Below are 22,518 nucleotides of genomic sequence, written 5' to 3' on the forward strand. Positions count from 1 at the left end.
CGAGCAAGTGAAAACCATGACATAATACCATGATACGCCTAGTAGAATGACCCAAACAAAACCAAAAAACTGACAAGTGCCAGCCAGGGCATAGAGGAGCAGCCAGAACTTTCCTAAATTGCTGGGGGAATGCAAAATGGTACAGCCACGTGGCAAAATAGTTTGTAAGTTTCTTACAAAGTTAAACATACAGTTAACCTGTGACCTAGCAAGGCTACTGCTGGGTGTTTATCCCAGAGAACTTGAAAACATACCCATCTAGAAACCTCTACATGTTTTTACTGATGTAAAACTTTATTTATAATGGCCCCAAACTGGAAACACCCCAATGATCCCTTCCCTGGTAAGTGAGCAGACAGGTATCTATTCATACTGTGGACTACTACTTAGCAATAAAATGCAACTGCTCTTACATATAACAACATGTATGAACTGCAAATGGCAAGTGAAAGAAGCCAGACTCAAAAGGCTCCATACTGTGTGATTCTGTATACATGATGCTGTGGAAACAGATAAAAATATGGGAATAGAAAACAGACCAATAGTGACTAGGGGCTGGGGCTGGGGGAAAGAAACGAGGAAGCCTGAACAAGATTCATCTAAACACACAAATGCACACACAAGCAGGCATGCCCCACTCAGCCAGGCAGAGTGCTAGGCTGTGAGCATGCGGCCTGGCTCCAAGGAGCTTTCAAGGGATAATTCACCAGAAGGCTTGACTGGACTGCTGGGGGAGTGTGGGGACAGTTGCCTTCAAGTGTTTTAAGCTCTGCCAGAATGAGGGGTGCTCAGCATGCTTCTGGTGGCCCCCAGACTTCCAGTAGTGGGCGGAGACTCTGGATGAAGGTTTTCTTCTCGGACAGTCGTGATTCAGGCATCACTCTCTGGGGTTAGCTCGAGCAAGATGGGAATGAAATTGTAGGGACGTGGGCGTGGCTGTGAATGCCAAGAGCAGGAAGCGCCGTTGAGTTTTCAGTAGTCCTGTTCCCAAGAACCAAGTGTCCTTGATCAAGGCAGTGACACTTGCCTCTGCGTCTTTCTGGCTTGGAGCATGTTCTCTCTCTACTGCTGACTCTCCAGGCTCCTCTACATGTGGAGAAATGTGGTCAGCACTTCCTCCTGTCCTGTCTGCTGAGACAGACACACCTGGGTATTTCAACAGAGGGGCTTTAGTGTGCAGATTTCGTTACACAAGTAGCCAGAAGGAACACCCAGCTAAGCCAGAAATGGTGACTGCAGCTATCAGCCAACGTGCAGGCAACAAGTTATAGATTCCTGGAGTGGAAGTCTGGTGGTTGTGCTCAGGTGTGCTGTCCAATCCTGCTCCGGTGAACTGTGGTCCCATGTGGGGCCGATAATGAGCACCAGCAGGGGAAGGGGAACTGGGCAGGTGGATACCACAGAGGCCCACGATATGGGCAAACTGTCTACAGATGGAATAAATGGAAGGTACGAGGTGCCTGTCAGTGGAGGTGTGTAAACAGAGTACTTGTCTCAAATGCTGCAGGGGGGCAGGCAGGGAACACAGACTTTGTGAGAGTGGCCCTGCATTTGAAGCCTTAAAAATGGTGACTGCATTAAAAGATGCTTGCCCCTTGGAAGAAAAGCTATGACAAACCTAGCTGCTGCTGCTAAGTTGCTTCTCCGACTCTGTGCGACCCCATAGACGGCAGCCCACCAGGCTCCGCCATCCCTGGGATTCTCCAGGCAAGAACACTGGAGTGGGTTGCCATTTCCTTCTCCAATGCATGAAAGTGAAAAGTCAAAGTGAAGTCGCTCAGTCATGTCCAACTCATCGCAACCCCATGGACTGCAGCCTACCAGTCTCCTCCGTCCATGGGATTTTCCAGGCAAGAGTGCTGGAGTGGGGTGCCATTGCCTTCTCCATAACAAACCTAGATGGCATATTAAAAAGCAGAGACATTACTTTACCGACAAAGGTCTGTCTAGTCACAGCTATGGTTTTTCCAGTAGTTATGTATGGATATGAGAGTTGAACCATAAAGAAGGCTGAGCACCAAAGAATTGATGCTTTTGAACTGTGGTGTTGAGAGTCCCTTGGACTGCAAGGAAGATCCAACCAGTCCATCCTAAAGGAAATCAGTCCTGAATATTCATTGGAAGGACTGATGCTGAAGCTGAAACTCCAATACTTTGGCCACCTGATGTGAAGAACTCTGATGGAAAAGACCCTGATGCTCAGAAAGATTGAAGGGAGGAGGAGAAGGGGATGACAGAGGATGAGATGATTGGATGGCATCAGTGATTTCATGGACACGAGTTTGAGCAAGCTCCAGGATTTGGTGAAGGACAGGGAAACCTGGTGTGCTGCAGTCCACGGGGTCACAAAGAGTCGGACACAGCTGAGCGACTGAACTGAACTCCATCATTTATCAGCTGTGGGCCTCAGTTTCTTTATCTGTAAAGTGGGTATTAATAGTTCCTACTAACTCATGGTTGTGTTGTAAAGCCCTTGGCACACCTACCTGTTACTGTTATCATTTACTAGTAGTAGTATAGTTAGCATTAGCCATTTGAGGTTCAGATGACTTGGTAGGGTCCCCTCTGTTTGGGCTTTGCTCTGATTTCATGATTTCTGGCCTGAGGTGGAATAAAATGAGACTAGATCTTTCCCTCTGTCATGCCAGCCAAGTCTCAAGGCCACGGGCACTGGGGGTGCAGAGCAGGGAGGCGAGGGGGAAAGGGCACAGGGTGGGGGCCTGAGGCTGGGTCATCACTTCCCCGTTTCTACATGTTTCTGAGCGCCTTTGGCCCAGACCTTTTCTCTGGACGCTGTTTCCTCAGCTGTCCTGGGGCTCAGTGGAGGGAGGTGTGCAGATTTGGTTGGGGACGTGAGACAACCCTGTAAACTGCACACCCCAAAAATGTCAAGGCTGTTGGCCTTGCGTTTCCAGCCTCAGGCCTCAGCAGATGAAGGCCTGGGGCCCTGTGGGCCCTTTGCCAGGGGTGAGCTGACCTGAGGGGAGGGGCGCTCTCCGCCCGCCCAGCCCAGCTGTCTCTGATCCCCGCGGACACCTCTCTGCTCACAGACACTGGCAGAGAGGGCACCTCCTTCTTGCCATCCTGAGAGCCTCATTGCATCTCAGTCTTCATTATCGCCAAGGGGGTCTGTAAGGGGGATCACCGATTCCCAGCCACACACGCAGGCCTCTGACAGGTGGACAGGCTCCTCGCAGAACTGGCCAGGAAGTAGTTGTAACAGCCGCCCCCTGGGGGGACACCTAGTGTGGGCCAGGCCCTCTTCTAAGCATTTAGTGTGGTTTGTCTTCACTGTGGTCCTGTGATGTAGGCTCTCCTTCTCCCCATTGACTGATGTGGAAACTGAGACTCCGAGAGGTTAAATGATTTGCCAGGGTCACTTGCCCATGGCAGAGCCACAGACAAAGCCAAATCGTCTTCGCCACCAAGGCAAACAGAAATCCTCCAAAGTTTAAATGAATTGCCATTTATATGAGCTAATAGATTTAAATGAGGCCTGCGGTGCTGAACTATAAAAAGCCTTGTGTCAGGGGACCCAGAAACTATTTTAGTAGTTGGGCCAAGCAGGTAACACAAATAGCAGCAACAGGGGATGCAGAAGAGCTGCTCGTGGGTGGGCCCCAGCGGAAGCACCCTGGGGACTGTTCTGCGGAGCCAGGCCTGCATAGCCGCATTTGCAAGACTGCGGCTTGAGGCCAGGAGGCTGCAAATTTTCTCGCGATGAGCAGTCAGCTCAGGCCAGGCTTAGGGAGAGAGGAAGAGTGGGGGCCAGGTTTGGGGAGAGGAACCTCACAAGTTCTCACTCTTCCTGGTGATGCATCTTTGCACTCACGCAGCTTTGCCGGGTGCTGTCACAGGAGGCTGAGCCGGAGAAAGGTCTCTGATGCTGGGATGTCTGGCATCTCAGACCTCTGCGATGGGGCCGGGACGGGGGAGTGGCGGGCCTTCCCCGTGCCCTGGAATCTAGACTCTGTCACCGACAAAAGCCCGGGGCTGCAGGAAGCACATCCCAAGCCGGCCCGCAGCGGCAAAGCGGCCAGCCTGGCGTTGAGCGGGCGCATTTAAAGGATTAGCTCACGCTGTTTGCTTGTGTGTGCCTAATCACGCCGCTTCCAGCTAAATGATTACAATTGATTAAAAGCAGAGCTAGGTATTCTAACTAGCAACCTGGAGCCCTTCCGATGGGCCAGCTGGGCCCTACCAGGCGGAATCCTGGTACCCAGCCAGGGGGAAGTGTCTGTGAGCCAAGGGCGTGGTCTGAGCCCCAGGGTGACCCCTCCTTGTGAACACTGACTTTGACCTTTTCCCTCATTCCATTTCATAGACATTTACTGAGTACCCATTTACAGTCATCATCATGGGGGCCTGGGCTGCGGCTGTGAACGGGTACCTCGGTCCCTGTGCTCACGAAGCTGACGTTCTGCAAGAGATACCAATGATAAGTCAGTAAATATGTGAACAAGGCCGTTCCAGATTGCAGAATTTTGAAGAGAGTAAAACACTGCTTTGGGAGAGAAAGTGAAATGTGTGTGTGTGTTGGGGCAAGGAGGAGGGACTAATGGCTGAAAAATCAGATCGGGGGTCAAGGAAGGCTGGCATATCAACTGAGTCCTGAAGGCTGAGAAGGAACAAGTCAGGGGAAGAGCTGGAGGAATATCCGGGAAAGGGAACAGCCAGTGCAAAGGCTCAGAGGCATGTCCGAGGAACAGAGAAAAGGGCAGTCAGGCTGGAGAGGAGTAAGGCACCCTCTTGCTTCACTCTCCTGGCCGTGCTTTTCTCAGCTTCTGTGGTGCCCATGCACCTGCCGAGCCTTCTGCTTGAACGCCCTTCCCTTCTCCTCGGTCTTCAGGCCCCAACCCAAATGGTCCCTTCTCTGAGAAGCCATCCCTGATTCTCCCTTCTTGGACTTCTCCAACCCTGCATTTAACTCCCTGATCCCTTTGCATGTACAGATTGCAACAACCATGTCTACACCTGACTTCCCACTCTAATGTGAGTTTGGGGAGGGCGAAGCCTCTTTCTGCCTGCCATCCATCCATCCATCCATCCATCACCCACCATATGTTTCACCATATTTGTTTTTAGCTCCTGGAAAGTGGGAAACAAAAGGAAGAGAACACACCCAAGGAAAGGAGTAGAAGAAGGAGAACTGCAACTGCAGATTCTAGGAGCCCATTTTTAAAATTCCTGGTCCTTATAAGATGGGTAACCAAGGAGCCAGTTTCCTTGCCTCTTTGCGCTGCTGCTATCAGATCTAGCCAGATAATTATAACTAATAATAATTAAAACTGGAAAGTGCTCTAGGCATATACTTAGCATTTGACTCTTTGGCTGAGCTTTCCGTGAGCAGCAGCATCTTCCTCCTTCCTATTTTAAAAGACTGCCTGTCTGTGCCACCCATCGCTACACAGAGAGCAGGGCCTGGCTGGGCCTGGCCAGGGGAGCAGGAGGGAGGTGCCAGTGACACCCAGCCGTGGTCCCAGGCAGTGAGTACCTGTTGCAGGCGTTGGAGTCCTTCCCAGGCTGCCCCTCCTCCGTGGTTTCCTATTGCAGATGCTTGCCTCTTGCTGGCTTCAGTTGTACAGTGGGTTGTACCATGGCCTTGTCTCCATTGGGGTGGGACCTACTGCCTCGGGTTTTGTGAGGATGGACAGTTCTCCTGCAGAAAAGCACTTGCCGAGCACTTAGAATATAAAGCTTCCTGTTGGTCATTACAGCACATTTAGGGTATGATCCCTGTGTACCTTGCCTTCCCCACTAGGGCAGGAAACCAGAGCCCAGCACAGCCCGATTTCTTTCCATCTTGGTGACGTGGTGCAGTGGTGCCCACAGAGCCTGGCTGCAAATCCCAGCCCCACTACCGAGTGGCCCTGTGACCCTGAGCAAGTCACTGACCCTTTCTGGGTCTCAGCGAATGGGGCGGGTAATGACAGTGCCCGAAAGGCCTTCAGCCCCAGGTCTGGTCAGAGTCCAGGTTTGCTGAGCATCAGCCACCGTCGTCACTGTTGTGACCTGCGGGCTTCGGTTCACTCCTTCACGGCTCATTCCTTCAGCCCATCGTGCGTGGGTGCGCTCAGTGCAGCCCACGAGGTTTCCTGAGCACCTACTGTGTGCCAGGTGTGTACCGGCTCTAGGGATACACAAAGGCCTGCATCTCTCAAGTGCCGCCCAGAGAGAAACAGGGAACTGATGAGGACAGACAGACTACGGATCCCGCGTTCGGGGGCAGGCCAGTATAATATATGCACTAGAGCACGGCGTCAGAACAGCCACGCCGCGTGTGAGTCTCACACAGCAGGACTGCCGTGCCCTGCGGAACCAAAGCTGGGCCCCACGTGACGTCGCAGGAGGACCGGGCACGGCCCCTTCCTCTCCGTGTCTGCAGGCCTGTCTGTCTGTGTGTCTTAGTTTATTGACTCCTGGGTGGGGCAAGGCCTTGCCTGCTCGTCGTCATCCTCTGTCACCACTGCCACCACTTGGGGTGACTGAACCTCCTGAGGGGCCATGTGTGAAGATCTAGGATCTGCATCTGGAGAAGACTGAGGCGTGGGCAGTGACTCATCCTTCTGATGCCTGGACACGGGCCTGAGCCCCTCACCCCACCATAGTCAAAACGAGGCAGATTTCCTGAATGTTGGTGGGGGGCCTGACTCTATATCTTTTCACACGTACAGTCTTTTGAGGCCTCTCAGTGTCCCCTTGAGTGTGGCATCTTATGACCTTCGTGGCACCAAGGGGTAAACCGAGGCCCCCTTGGGTCACACGGCTGCTGGAGTTGCAGGGCTGTGAACACAGGCAGCCTGGCCCTGGTGTCTGTGCTCTGGGCTCCGAAGTTGGGGCAGTGCAGCCCTCTGGGTGCTGGGCGCTGGGCGCAGGTCTCACCTCCCAGGAGGGCCAGAGTTCCAGAAGGTGACTCGGAGCCTGTGGATGCCTTGCTGTGGCGGGGGGTGGGGGGGCCTGCGGTTGCCGTGGTCACTGCAGAAAGGAGCAGGGGAGCGGCAGGCTGTGCTCAGGTGCCTGTGTGGCCCTGGGGCTCTGTCTGCGTGAGCGATGGAGTGTGTGGAGGCCCAGGTGGGGACTGGGCAGGGGTGGGGGCCCCGGAGGCCTGGCTCCGGGCAGAGATGGCACTTGGAATCGGCCTCGGGCTGCCCGTCTGCCCGTTGGAGCCTGTCATTCATGCCCTAGGGCGGGGGGCCAACCAACTTTAGCGGGGCACCATGCCATGGCGACAGATGGGCGTGGGGGAGCTGCCAGGAGCTGAGGCCGGCGGCCATTGTGTGTGTTGTAAGCCCAGCCCCTCGCCAGCGCGCTCCCAGCCGGGACCAAATGCCTTCAGTTTCTTAGAAACAATAATGCGAAGAACTGTGGGTGCCGTGTTGGTCCAAGGCCCCCAGAGGTTGGCACCGTACAGAGCCCTGCCCCCTCTCTGACTTAGAGCAGCTCGACATCCTCTAAGACACAGGGCCTGGGGCCCAGGGGCCATGAATCTCAGTTGCTTCTTAAAGGTCCCTGTGACCTTGGCATATGACCTCCCCTCTGAGACTCACTGTCACTCACCGGACGGTGGGCCGATGCTGCCTCTCCTGGACCATGATGTCACTGCCCCACTTCCCAGATGGGAGGCTCCATACTGTGTCACAGAGCTAGTAGGTGGCAGAGCAGAACCCAAGGGGCGGGGAGGAGTGGAGAAAAATAGAAACAGCAACAACCCCAGGCACTGTGGGGAGCCCTTTGCACTGATCATCCTGTTTTATCCTTAGGATGATCCTTTGAGGCCAATGGTGCTATCCCCATTTTGCAGACGGAAAGACTGAGGCACAGTTGGCAGCAGTGGGATTTGAACCCAGGCAGTCTAACTGTGGCGCCTGAGTGTTGAACTGCTGCCCTGATACTGTGGGCAGGCTCTCTACCATTACAAAGCCCCACACGTGTTAAAACTGAGGCCTGCTTTGTCTCAATACCTTGGTTTGTCCACTCAACCTGTTGGGAGTGGCCTGGCTGCCCCTTGCCAGGATGCCAGGGTCTGGGTTGCTGTCGGTGGTGGGGGGGTTGCTCAGCCCCCTCCAGTGGAAAGATGAGAACCGGGTGCTCTCGGCGGAAGCCTGGATTGCACTCTTTGGTCGAGCAGGAACAATTACTAATGACATTTAGAAAGAAATTAATGATGAGAAATGCAAGTTGGCATTTCAGGAGCGCCAGTCAGCAGTTGCGCATCAGCGCTCACAGGAGAGGCAAGGGGCGGGGGCCGGGCATGGGGGGAGAGGGAGGAGACAGCAGAAATTAATTTTGCTGTGTCAATAATGAATGTGGCCCCACTAGCTCTGCTTCTGGAGTTTAGGCAAAATCAAGCACGGACCAACTGGGGCTCATCCAGGGGTGCAGGGGGATTCTCTTGTGTGCTGTGATATGTAGGGGCCAGAGCTGGTGCATGTCCAGTTCCATGTTTCTGCTCAGCGGCATCAGAGGCCAGAGTTGGGTGGGCAGGGGACAGTGAGCTGGGAGGAGGCAGCCTTAGGACCGAGCCATTTGGGCTCAGCCAGCTGCATCACTGAGCAAGCTGCTTTGCCTTTAGGTTTTGTCCATTTTTTGTTTTGTTTGTTGTCATGATGCGTGGCTTGCAGGATCTTAATTTCCCAACTGGAGATTGAACCCAGGCCCTTGGCAGTGAAAGTGTAGAGTTCTAACCACTGGACTGTCAGGGAAATGCCTACTCTGCCTTTCTGAGCCCAGGTAAAATGGGGACCGTTGAGACATGTAACGATAAAGTATGAAGACCAGGCAGCCCAGTTTTGGCACATAGCAGGCACTCAGTATATGGTAATTGTTACCGTTCCACTGACATATTTTAAGATGCACAGCTTTTCTCGTTATAGCATCTCTTACATCGGAATACCTCACTTGGGTATTATAGTGTAATTGGTCTTTTTTTGTTTGTTTGCTTGTTGTGATATATCAAATATGGGAGCATCTTATACTCTCTGGGGTTTTAGAATAGATAAAATATGCCTTTGGTAGGAAGCAGGGCAGAGGGTGAGGAGGAACCAAGATGCTGGAATTGTCTGGGAGAGGGACCGGGGTTCCCAATGGGAGCATACCAGACCCTTTGTTCTCATCAGAATGATGGAGAGGGGTCCCATCCAGCCTCCCCTCACACAGAAGGAAATGTCATTATCATGGTAACGTTGAACATTTTTACAGTGGAGGGTGAAAATTCATAGTCCATGGCACTTGGGGATTTCGGAGACTTTAAAGGGCACAGTAAAGGAAAGGAATGGTGTGGACCCAACAGAAGCAGAAGATATTAAGAAGAGGTGGCAAGAATACAAAGAACTATACAAAAAAGATCTTCGTGACCCAGATAACCAGATGGTGTGATCACTCATCTAGAGCCAGACATCCTGGAATGCGAAGTCAGGTGGGCCTTAGAAAGCATCACCATGAGCAAAGCTAGTGGAGGTGATGGAATTCCAGTTAAGCTATTTCAAATCCTGAAAGATGATGCTGTTAAAGTGCTGCATTCAACATGCTAGCAAATTTGGAAAGCTCAGCAGTGATCATAGTACTGGAAAAGGTCGGTTTTCATTCCAATCCCAAAGAAAGGCAATGCCAAAGAATGTTCAAACTACTGCACAATTGCACTCATCTCACATGTTAGCAAAGTAATGCTCAAAATTCTCCAAGTCAGGCTTCAACAGAATGTGAACTGTGAACTTCTAGATTGCAAGCAGGATTTAGAAAAGGCAGAAGAACCAGAGATCAAATTGCCAACATCTGTTGATTATCGAAAAAGCAAGAGAGTTCCAGAAAAATATCTACTTCTGCTTTATTGACTATGAAAGAGCCTTTGACTGTGTGGATCACAACAAACTGTGGAAAATTCTTCAAGAGATGGGATTACCAGACCACCTTACCTGCCTCCTGAGAAATCTGTATGCAGGTCAAGAAGCAACAGTTAGAACTGAACATGGAACAACAGACTGGTTCCAGATAGGAAAAGGAGTATGTTAAGGCTGTATATTGTCACCCTTCCTATTTGACTTACATGCAGAGTACATCACGTGAAATGCCAGGCTGGATGAAGCATAAGCTGGAATCAAGATTTCCAGGACAAATATCAACAACCTCAGATATTCAGAGCACCACCATTATGGCAGAAAGTGAAGAATAACTAAAGAGCCTCTTGATGAAAGTGAAATAGGAGAGTGAAAAAATTGGCTTAAAACTCAACATTCAGAAAACTAAGATCATGGCATCTGGTCCCATCACTTCATGGCAAATAGATGGGGAAACAATGGAAACAGTGACAGACTTTATTGTTTTGGGGTTCCAAAATCACTGCAGATGGTGACTGCCACCATGAAATTTAAGACACTTGCTCCTTGGAAGAAAAGCTATGACCAGCCTAGACAGCATATTAAAAAGCAGAGACATTACTTTGCCAACAAAGGTCTGTCTAGTCAAGGCTACGGTTTTTCCAGTAGTCATGTATGGATGTGAGAGTTGGACTGTAAAGAAAGCTGAGCACCAAAGAATTGATGCTTTTGATCTGTGGTGTTGGAGAAGACTCTTGAAAGTCCCTTGGACTGCAAGGAGATCAAACCAGTCCATCCCAAAGGAAATCAGTCCTGAATATTCATTGGAAGGACTGATGCTGAAGCTGAAACTCCAGTCCTTTGGCCACCTGTTGCAAAGAACTGACTCACTGGAAAAGACCCTGATGCTGGGAAAGATTGAAAGGAGGAGGAGAAGGGAACAACAGAGGATGAGATGGCTGGATGGCATCACCAACTCAATGGACATGAGTTTGAGTGAACTCCAGGAGCTGGTGATGGACAGGGAAGCCTGGTGTGCTGCAGTCCATGGGGTCACAAAGAGTCAGACATGAATGAGTGACTGAAATGAACTGAAAGGGTTGACTGTGTTTCAAAATGCAGATTTCCTATAATTACAGTGGAAAGAGATGGGAATACCAGACCACCTGACCTGCCTCTTGAGAAACCTATATGCAGGTCAGGAAGCAACAGTTAGAACTGGACATGGAACAACAGACTGGTTCCATCAGGAAAAAGAGTACGTCAAGGTTGTATATTGTCACCCTGCTTATTTAACTTATATGGAGAGTACATCATGAGAAACGCTGGGCTGGAAGAAGCACAAGCTGGAATCAAGATTGCCGGAAGAAATATCAATAACCTCAGATATGCAGATGACCCCACCCTTATGGCAGAAAGTGAAGAGGAACTAAAAAGCCTCTTGATGAAAGTGAAAGAGGAGAGTGAAAAAGTTGGCTTGAAGCTCAACATTCAGAAAACTAAGATCATGGCATCTGGTCCCATCACTTCATGGGAAATAGATGGAGAAACAGTGGGAACAGTGTCAGACTTTAGTTTTTTGGGCTCCAAAATCACTACAGATGCTGATTGAAGCCATGAAATTAAAAGATGCTTACTCCTTGGAAGGAAAGTTATGACCAACCTAGATAGCATATTAAAAAGCAGAGACATTATTTTGCCAACAAAGGTCTGTCTAGTCAAGACTATGGTTTTTTCAGTGATCATGTATGGATGTGAGAGTTGGACTGTGAAGAAAGCTGAGCGCTGAAGAATTGATGCTTTTGAACTGTGGTGTTGGAGAAGACTCTTGAGAGTCCCTTGGACTGCAAGGAGATCCAACCAGTCCATTCTAAAGGAGATCAATCCTGGGTGTTCATTGGAAGGATTGATGCTGAAACTGAAACTCCAGTACTTTGACCACCTCATGCGAAGAGCTGACTCACTAGAAAAGACTCTGATGCTGGGAGGGATTGGGGGCAAGAGGAGAAGGGGACGACAGAGGATGAGATGGCTGGATGGCATCACCAACTCGATGGGCGTGAGTTTGAGTGAACTCCAGGATTTGTTGATGGACAGGGAGACCTGGCGTGCTGTGATTCATGGGGTCGCAAAGAGTCGGACATGACTGAGCGACTGAACTGAACTGAACAGTGGTTAACATTAATATAGTCCTTATTACATGCCAGGCAGTGTTCTTAGCACTTCTATACATTGAGACATTCAATCCTCACAATGCCTCTATTATTAAGGTAACTGAGCTGAGGCGCCAAGAACTTAACTAACTCCGAGGCCACAGAGCTCGTCAGTGCTGGACCGAGGCCACCGGCCCCAGATTCTGTCTCTTTACTGCCACACCTAATGGCTAGATTTCTTGATTTTTCTGCAAATGAGAACTGACAGCCCCTGGACCACAGTCCTGCATGGCAACAATCAACTGCCCTCTTTAGACATGGGAATGTGAGCTCTGGTTCAATACCGCCCCCCACGTGGTCAGCCTCACCCAGTTCGTTACCCACCTGGGCTCTGAGTTTGGGGCCCTGGTGCAGCACTTCACAGTTTGCAAATATCTCATTGGCGCCTCAGCAGCTGGGAACCACTAGTAGCATTCTTTACTCTCACCATTTTGCAGATACGAAAACTGGGGCTGGGAAAGGGCAATAAAGCTGGGAGAAGTGGGGTCTGGGGTGGGAAAGGGGATGTCTTCCACCCATCTGCCTTTGGGTGTTTGAACAGGGAGGCAAGTGAGCTCCCTGCTCTGCAGCTCAGTGACTGGCCCCCTACTAAAACCAGATGTGGACACACAGGTCAGTAGCTGCACCCCTATGGCTTGTCTCAGTTTCCCCATCCTTTCTGAAGCTGCCAGGTCAAAATCGTGGGCTCATCCATGCTTTGATGTTGACAGCGATGCCAAATCCTTGTGATTAGTAGTAACTGTGATAATATTAAACATCTGTGTACCATTTCACATATTTTAAGCACTTTTCTATATATTACCTGATTTGAAACTCTTAACAAGGCTATGAGGTAGATGCTATTTGTCCCATTTTTCAGATGAGTAAATAGGTACTTAAGTGTAGTGACTTGCCTTGGGTCACATCCATATATTGGGTGGCTAAAGCAGAGTTTGAATTCCAAAGCCCACTGTATTTCCACCAATCTTTCCACCGCCTTCCACTTATTTCTGCACTGCTCTTTCTCCTGCCATTCAGTCATCTGCCAGCCACCCACTCATCTGCACATTTGTCCATCTATCCATTCATCCATCCTTATAGCCACTCATTTATCATTGACCCACTCACGCGCCATCCATTTCTCCTTCCATCTAGCTACGCATCTGGCCAGCCAGCTATCGGTACTGAGTGCTAAGTCCTAGGAATTCCACAGCTTTCATGACACCTTTCTCATATGCTCTTAATTCCATGCTTAACTGCTCTCCACCCCTCCTCACCCTGGAGTTGGGCATGTTCCTCCACACACACACACCCCTCTGATGAGTTGAGAGAAACAGGACAGACTGGGGATCTAGATGGTCCTTGGTTTGCCTCATGGAAACCAGCAAGTTCTGGTGGTGGAAGGGAAGGCAAAAGGCTGACCTACAAGATCAAGAGCAGACCCCTTTTGTGTGTGGGCAGTGACGATATGCCCACAGTTTGGCTGGAATCTGAGAATGTGCAACGGCAGATGAGGCCTTGCAAGCTGGGCCACAGTGTTCATCAACCTCGTCAGCAGGCCCAGATCCCAAGGAGCCCTGCCTTTCTAGGTCAGTAAAGGTCAGCCTTAGCCATTTGCTTTGTGCCAGGCTGGACATCCTCTCCAAATGGACAAGGATATACCCCCAAGTGTTTTCATAAGAACCTTTAAGATCATTAAATATAATCGGTCTCAGCTGCAGTTTTGATCGCTGGTGCATGCACACAATTCATCACAGCAAATTAGGTCCATCTTCAGAACTTCTGGCCCTGCAGCCTGGAGGTCTGTCGGTGAGGGGCTGGGCCATGTGGCTCTGGAAACCATTTGCGGGGTATGATAAACCATGCTTTCTGAGGAGGACCACTCTCGGAATAATCTGCCAGGGTAGCTCTCCCTCTGCAGGGGTTAATCTTCTAGAAATTTTGAGGATGCAGGAAACTTTTCCTGTTAGCCAAAATTTGGAAGAAAGAAGAAATGGATATGATCAAAGTTTTAAAATACCATTTATAAGACCTGAAAACACTGGGTTAGTTAAGGGACCTGAACATATATGTTCAGTATAATTAGTGACCGTGTGACCTAGATTTTCCAGAGCAGTCCTGATTTCAACTATTCTGTCCCAACAGTTGGCTATTTGTCCTGGTTTGGGGGCTTGTGAAATATGATGATCATCTATGGAGCTGAGTTTGCTCATCAAATTTTAAAGTTGTAAAGGTCTGGGAAGATTTCAGAAAAAAATTACAAGGAAAAATTCTCTCCCGCTCTTTTTCCCCCAACATGGCAAAGTATGCCGTAGGCGTACCTCATGTTCACCCTCCTGTCTCCCTCACTGAGGGAGCAGAGGAACACGTCTGTCCAGCAGGGTTTGAAAACTGTCAGTTTCCCAGTCCTTTGGACTTGGCGGTGACTGCAGTGTGGCTCAGGACATGAAGGTCTACAGGTCTCACGAGGAGTGTCCTGCGATCTGGCCCTGGGAGCCAGGCCACCAGTGGTAGCCATAGGCTCGGGCACTGCAGACAAACCCCTGTGTACCACGGGGGTGGACACTGTCTCGGTCTTGTAGCCATGCTGGCCAGTGATGTGTCCCCTCGAACCTGCAGCCCCCGCCTGTCCAGCTGAGGCCTCTACAGGCTGCATCCCACTGCTACGGTCCGTGCAAGTTCCAACCTCCAACCCTAGAACCAAACTGGTGAGGGTTACAGCTCAGGATCGGCCCTGGCATCTTAGCTGTAGAGTGCAAAATCGCACCCTCCCAATCTGCCTGTTTATAAAGTAAGATCCCACTCATTTTCTAAAAAGATTGTGGAAACATACACTTGGGGCTTCCCAGGTGGCACTAGTGGTAAAGAACCTGCCTGCCAATGCAGGGGACACGGGTTCAATCCCTGGGTTGGGAAGATCCCCTGGAGAAGGAAATGGCAACCCACTCCAGTATTTTTGCCTGGAGAATCCCATGGACAGAGGAGCCTGGTGGGCTACAGTCCATGAGGTTACAAAGAGTTGGACACAACTGACCGATTAACACACAACATAAAATACACTTACATAAAATTTATCATTTTAGCCACTATTTTTTTCAGCTGTGCTGGGTCTTCATTGCTGTGGGTGAACGGGGCTTTGTTGTGGTTCACGGGCTTCTGATGGCGGTGGCTTCTCTTGTTCTGGAGCACAGGCTTCACTAGTTGGCGCACGGGCTTAGTTGCTCCATGGCATGTGGATCTTCCCTGACCAGGTTTTGAACCTGTGTCCCCTCCTTTGGCAGGCAGATTCTTTACCACTGGACTACCAGGAAAGTCCTTAACCGTTTTTAAGCAGACAGTTCAGTGGCACTAAGTACCTTCACGCGGTTGTGACCTATCATATCACCACCATCCACAGATCTTTTCCATCTCCCCAAACGGAAACCGTATCCCCGTGAGTGAGTGACTCCCCTCCCTCCTCCCACAGCCCCTGGAAACCACCATCCTCCTTCCTGTCTCTCGGAACCTCATAGAAGTGAGTCATACCGTCTTTGTCCTTCTGTGACCAGCTCGTTGCACTTGGCGCAGTGTCTTCAAAGGATCCTCCGACTTCTAAGGGAAAAGTGTAACATGCCCTGGGCGGGGCTGGGGACACGGGGAAGAGGAGCAGCCTTGCTTCTTCTCCTCTCCCCGACCCTGTCAGTGGAGGCTTCGCCTCACGACCGTCTCTCACTGGCTGTTCTTAGTGTATTTTTAGCAAACACAGGCTTGGAGCAGAGCACCAAGCAGACACCGCCCAGCAGAGAAGGGAGAGACAGGGACCCTGCCTGCAGCCCACAGCCTAGGAAGGGCGAGGCAAGCAGCCTGGTCATGGCAGGTTGAGGAGAGTGCTAGAGGGATACCTGTGCAGGTGCAGAGCTGAACCAAAACAGGGGTCTCTCATCATGTGGGCAGGAAGGGCTTTCCCAGAGCACAGAAATCAGAGGCAGAGGCGCCTAGGGAGATGGGAGGAAGCCTCGGGGCTGTGGAGTGGCTGCCAGGAGGGCAGAGCAGGGAAAGAGCTTGGCCTGCTTGGGGAGCTGGGAGAAGGCAGTTGAGGCCTCAGGGCCAGCAGGCGCCAGACCTTGTAGGACTGTCAGGCCTGGGGTCCAGGGCCTGGATTTCTTTTGGGTGTGGTTGGAACTCACTGGGAGTTAAGCAGAGATCTCGCCTCCCTGCTCCCCGGAAGAGAGAATTCAGGACGTGCCTCTCATGGCTCTTTATTCTCTCAGCATCCCACTGCTGTGAAGAAGGAGCCAGAGTGGAAACCAGGGCCATTGGCAAGTGGGGGCTGGCAGGTGTGTCCCAGAAGTGGTGTGAGTCAGGGCGGGTTAGCTGCATTATGTGGTAGTCCCTTCAGTCGTGTCCAACTCTGCGACCCCATGGACTGCAGCCCGCCAGGCTCCTCTGTCCATGGAATTCTCCAGGCAAGACTACTGGAGTGGGTTGCCATTCCCTTCTCCAGAGGATCTTCCCAACCCAGGGATTGAAGGCAAGTCTCTTGCATTGCAGGCAGATTCTTTACCATCTGAACCACCTATGTGAGGAGACAAAAAGCCAAATAACCGACCCTGAACCATTTTCAGCATGTTGTCAGTGTAATGTGTGTGTGTGTGTGTGCGTGTGCGTGTGTGTGTGTGTGTTCACACCAGCGCACTGGGATTGGGTGGTGTCCATGAATGTGTGTGTGATTTTGGTGTATCTGTGAGACTGTATGTGTGTGGCTGTCCATGAGTTTGTGTATCTGTGAGCTTCCCTGATGGCTCAGCGGTAAAGACTCTGCCTGCAGTGTAGGAGATGCAGGAGATGTTGGCTTGATCCCTGGGTCGGGAAGATCCCCTGGAGGAGGACATGGAAACGCACTCTGGTATTTGTGCCTGGAGAATCCCATGGACAGAGGAGCGTGGCAGGCTATACTCCACAGGATCGCAAAAAGTCAGACACAACTGAAGCGACTTAGCATGCATGCATGTGTGTATCTGTGAGCATTTCATTTGGGTGTACCTATGTGTGTGTGTGTTTGGAACCCAGTGGGGGATTGTGCAGAGATCTCCCACTTCTCCTCTCCCTGGATGTGTGTTTGGGGGTAGGCAGAGGAGCCCCATCATACCATACTGAGTTCATAAGTGCCCCCAAGGGCAGTCCCCCCACGATGCCCGGCCTCTCCTTCTTCCCCATGAGGCACGGTGGGTGATGGCTGGGATGATTTTCAAGTTCTTTAGAAGAAAGGGAGATGTGAGGGGGATTATCTTCAAGACTCTTGAACGGGTGGTTATGGCAAACTGGTGCTCTTCTCTCAGAGTGCTTGAGGGAGGGGCTGCTTGGAAAGATGGACATTTTAGCACTTCAAAATGTGACCCTAGGGAAGGCGGGTTTCCCAGACTTGCTCCGACCTGGCATACCTGGAAACCCTCAGGCTGCGCCCCTGGAAAGCGCCCATGCAGCAGCAGTACCCAGGACCTGGGGGGCCATGCTGGCCTCAGCAGAGTTCTCTCTTCTGTCCTCCATCCTAATGATGGGCCACGTCCTGCCTAATAGCACTGCCTGCCCTCCCCACTGCCCTGGGCATCAGCCGCTCAGTGTACCGGGAGACAACTCAACTGTCTTGAGGGCCTCTCAGAATACCAGCGGCCTCAAGCTGGCAGCCCTGGGGGCCAGATGTGACCTGCAGACATGTTTTCATTGGCTGATCATGCTTTATACATTGAGACGTTTTGTATATTTTTTTAAATCTCCCATTTTTCAGTTGTATATATATTTTTTAAATCTCCCATTTTTCAGTTTTTCCTACAGAACCAGACATGCTGGCCGCACTGGGCTTGCATTCCCATAGGGCTGCCATTGCCTGGAGCCCACGAGGGCTGCCCCTTTCCTGTGAGGCTTGGGTTCTTGGGAGGCCACAGTGCTCACTGTTCCTTACTGCTTTGCACCTGGCCGGCTTGCTGGTGGACCTCACGGCACCCTGAGCAGCAGGCCGCGGTCCAGTCCGGGAGTGGCTATACATGGTCAGGGAGCCCTACCCACACAGCCGTGTCTCCCCAACATCAGCCTCTGTGTTTCAGTTTATTAACCTTTCCTGTGAGTTTAGCAGTAACAGTGTTAGCCGCTTAGTCGTGTCCGACTCTTTGCGACCCCACAAACTGTAGCCCGCCAGGCTCCTCTGTCCATGGGTTTCTCCAGGCAAGAATACTGGATTGCCATTCCCTTCTCCAAAGGATCTTCCTGACCCAGGCATCGAACCCAGGTCTCCTGCGTTGCAGGCAGATTCTTTACCATCTGAGCTCCAGGGAAGATCAGCTCCAGGTCATCAGCTTCACTCCAGACCATTTTCTTTTCTTTATTTGGCCACATTGGGTCTTAGTTGCTGCACGTGGGCCCCTCATCGTGTCAGGCAGGCTCTCTCGTTTTGGTGCACAGGCTCAGTAGTTGTGAGGCGCGGGCTTAGTTGCCCCAAGGCACGTGGGATCTTACTTCCCCCACCAGAGATCGAACCCTTGACTCCGGCCCTGCAAGGCGGGTTCTTAACCACTGGCCCACCAGGGAAATCCCCTGTGCCATTTTTAATGGAATGTCAGCATGCTGCCTTCGTCTCTTCACACGCTGGTGGCCTGTGCGACCCGATTCCTGCCCTGCTGCAGCAGGGCACAGTCCTATCTTTTAGAGACCTGACTCAGACTCTTTGGGGGCAGGGGGCTGTGCCTTATTCGCATTTGAGATGAACTCCAGGAGCTCGTTCCAAGCAGGCGCTTGGCTGTGTTTAGCAGGGACTTTCCAGTGACCAGTGTCAGGCCAGCGTAGTGTCCCCACCTGGGAGGGACCCAAGTCCACACGCAGGGAAATTGTGGCCACTGGCACGTTATGGCCGGAACCCTCAGTTCTCGGCTCTTAGTCCCAGAGTGTGCTGGGAACCTGGCCCCCGAGGGACCCCACCTCCCTTTCGAAAAACAGCAAGAGTGGCAGCCACATTAACTCTGGACTCGGGGGGTCAGGCTTGTTGCCGAGGAGAGGCGGATCGGTGAGCAGCCCTGGAGAGATTTCACCTTCCTCTGCCCGTGACACGGCCATAAACCCTCGTTTTCCCTTGCACAGCTGCTTGGTAAAAGTTGAGTGGCTTGCCTGAGATTCTGTGCTCACAAACAGACCAGCTGGGCAATTTGCATGCTGAAGTGCAGCTCCCCGGGGCCTGCGGGCCCTCTGGGCAGGTATTATTAGCTCCCTTGTTTTGTTGGGTGACTCTGAATGGGAGCCTGTTTACGGGCTGAATTCCTAATAGAAGGCTTCAGTTCCCTCCTAATAATCTATTCTCCGGTGGGTTTTATTTCCAAAGCACAGCCGTATAGAACCTGATCCCTTGGGAGTTCATTGGGCTTTTTTTTTCTTCTTCTTTTTCACAACAACATTTTCTCCCACATTTTCACTCGAAGGAAGATATTTTTCCCACTCCTGGGACTGGCTGTTGGTCATGCTTCCTGCTTCGGGCTCTTGGGTCCTGGGTGCCGGAGAGAGAGGTTTAGAGGGGGTACTCACTTGCCCACCTGAGGTCCTTAGAGCAGTGGGGAGGGGATGAAAGAAAGTAGATGGTCAGCTCCTTTAGGGATACAAGCAGCAGCAAAGGTCGGGGCTCTTTTTCACATGCCCCCAGGTGACTCGAAGTCCCCAAAACGGCTCCTGTTTGGGGTTCTGCCAGAAAGTGGCAGGACTCCCCCTCCCCGGAAAGCTAACCCCACTGTTCCCCGGAAGCTGGAATCCCCCTCCATGCCAGGAGATCTCGATGAATTGAGGCAGTCACACAAGAGACAGACTTCCCCAGCTAAACGGGTGTGACGCTCCCTTCCCACTGTTCCGGAGTGGCAGACGACAGCCCGTCTGGCTGTCTGGGAGGCAGGGCCAGGGAAGCCCCACACACATCCCCACGCGTGGAGGGGCTGCCTGGGCCTTGTAGGACATCTCAGGCTTTATCTTACACTGGCGGGTCATCAGCTTCACTCCAGACCCTCCTGTTGTTGAATGGTGTCCCTTCCACACCGGCGAACCTCTCCGCGCCCTCCTTGCAGACAGGCAGCCGTCGGCCAGAAGGGTGGGCCGGGAGGGGGGAAAGTGGGGCGCAGACACGTCAGAGCCGGGGTGCCCAGGAGAGCGACTGCGTCACCGGGCAGGCATTTAGAGGGAACCTCGGCCATCACTCACTCCTAATTTTCATGACGTGCATTAGCTAAATTGTGTTCTGAGTATTCATTCAGCGCTGTTTATGGCGTGCTCTCGAGTGCGCTTACCGTTTGTCAGAAGTGCAAACTAGCGAACATACGAGCCTTTAAGACAGGCCATCTGTTCGTCTTAGACCCTTGGACGATTGTCAAACGCTTCTAAAAATAAGTGCTCACTAGCAGAGAGGGGCTGCCCAGGTGATGCGCAGCGGAGAGGGAGGCGGGCTGCCTGTGCCTGAACCCTCCCCGAAGGGAAAGATACTGTGCGGGTACCAGGGGCGGGGGTGGGGGTGCGGGAAGGGCTGAGGGAGATGAGAGCATGAAGGTCCTGCTGGAGGACCCTTCTGGCTGGGGGTGTGTTCAGCTCCCTGTTCCTTGACTCTCGTGTAACTCCACAGCTCAAATACCTTCGATGGCTCCCCATGGCCCAGATTTAAGGGCAAGCTGCCTCGTCTGGCATCAAGGAACCTCATCAATAAGGCCCCCGCCTTCCTTTCCAGGCTTGTCTCCATGGCACATGCCCTGTGCTTCTGCCAAGCTGAATTATTCATTGTTCCCCCAACATATGCTGCACTTTTCACATTTCGCAGGCAGACGAGGGCTCTGCTGAAGAGTGGGCTCTGCATACAGACTGCACGGGTGCGGCCCCTGCACCGCCATCACCAGCTGTGGGACCTCCACGCTGTGCCTCAGTTTTCTCATCTGTGAAATAGGGATAATGAGAGTACTTAGTCCCCGGGGTTGCCGTGAGGCTTACATGAGTTATTATAAATGAAGGGTTAAGAATGACACAGTGAGCTCGAGATTGATGTTAGGTGTGATTATTGTCAGGATCCTTCACACTATCAGCCTTTGTCTGGGTGGTTCCATCTCCCTGGAAAGTGAGCACATGCCCACACACACACACACACCCCAATGCAAATCCTAACCTAAGCAGTCCTCAGAAGGGCAGCTGGGAGGCCAGCTTTCTCGTTAAACTCCTCCCAATCAGAAATCGGCTCTTCATCCTTCAGCCACGAGCTGGTAGAAGGCCAGGATGCGCCTCACTCTCTCCTGTGTCTCTGTCCACTGCACACAGCCAGGCTCCGTGTTTGCTAAATGAACCAATACCAGAAACTCCCTCAGCCTGAACAGGGCTGCAGCATTAGCCCGAAGGATCTACCGTTTTCCTGGAAATGAATCTTCCCGTGGCTGAGACTGGTTCTTGGACTTGATCCCCGCTTCTGGTGTCTGCTCTTTGTAAAGTCAGCCTCGTGAGAGCTACTGGGTCGGAAGCCACCAGGGACTGGCCTGGCGGTGGGGAGAAAGGGGATGGACCACAGCCTATCTCCCATCCAAAGGGAGGTGATGTGGTCAGGGCGAGGCAGCTGTGTTCTGCAGGTGGGGCTGGGTGCATGGGGTGGGTGGGACATTCTCGGCGCGGGGCTGTGTCCTTGCACCCTTAAATCTGCCATGGGGATGTGAGGCCAAACCCTGGGACTGGTCCTTCTTCTGTGCCCTTTGGGAGTGAGGGTCTGTGAGTCCAGTCCCCTGCCACACTGTGGAGCTGTGAGCCTCTCAAGGAAGAGGCTCCTCCAACTCTGTGTCCAGTGCCCAGCCGGGGCCTCTGTGAATGACTGTTGGAAGGGATGAGTGAATGACCGGAAGAGGACACGCCTCCTCCCTCCCTTATGAAGTCTCTGTGAGGTTCCCCACCTCACCAGACATCCCACTCTGTTCCCTGCGGGGAGGGAAAGCAGTGACTTATGGGTGCAGAGATTGTAGCCAGGGGGCTACGGGGAGGGGGCCATGAGGAGAGGGCCTTTATCAGACCCTGCTGCTCCAGAGATAGGACCATCCAAGGTGCTGCCTTCTCTGGAGCAGTCCTGAGATCTCGCCAGCCCTCCCGGTACCATGGGGGTACCAGCAGAGAGCAAACAGCCCCGCGCTCCCAGAGCTAGTGACGCTCCCAGTGTATCGTGCACACCGTTTGTGGGGATGTATGGAGCGCTTCCTCTTGGCCAGTCTGCAATAACTACACTCACACTCCTGAGGCCTCAGGGCATCTTAGGACGTGGGCTCGGTTATTTCTGCTCCCCCAGTGATCTCAAGGTCACGTGGCTAGTAAGTGGCAGAACCAGGATTCAAACCCAGGAGCCAGCCCATCTCAGCCCATAAGAGCTCGCTGCCTGCCTTGCAATCTCCCCAAGCAGGGGCTCGCACGAATGGGGCACATGCCAAGGACCAGGCGAGGTGCCAGGACTTCAGAGATGCTTTGTCATCAGCGTGGCAGGAGCACAGGAGGGGCAGCCA

General features: G+C 52.1%; 1 protein-coding gene across 2 annotated transcripts in view; it reads left to right on the top strand.

Annotated features, from left to right (window-relative positions):
* The window catches only part of ZNF423 (zinc finger protein 423), a 346,670-nt gene that overhangs the window by 318,836 nt on the left and 5,316 nt on the right, over positions 1–22,518 (top strand). The gene's annotated exons all lie outside the window — the stretch shown is intronic.

The sequence above is a fragment of the Moschus berezovskii genome, chromosome 22, assembly GCF_049115385.1.
Source record: "Moschus berezovskii isolate FMDL1 chromosome 22, NW_MosBer_1.0, whole genome shotgun sequence".
NCBI lineage: Eukaryota > Metazoa > Chordata > Mammalia > Artiodactyla > Moschidae > Moschus > Moschus berezovskii.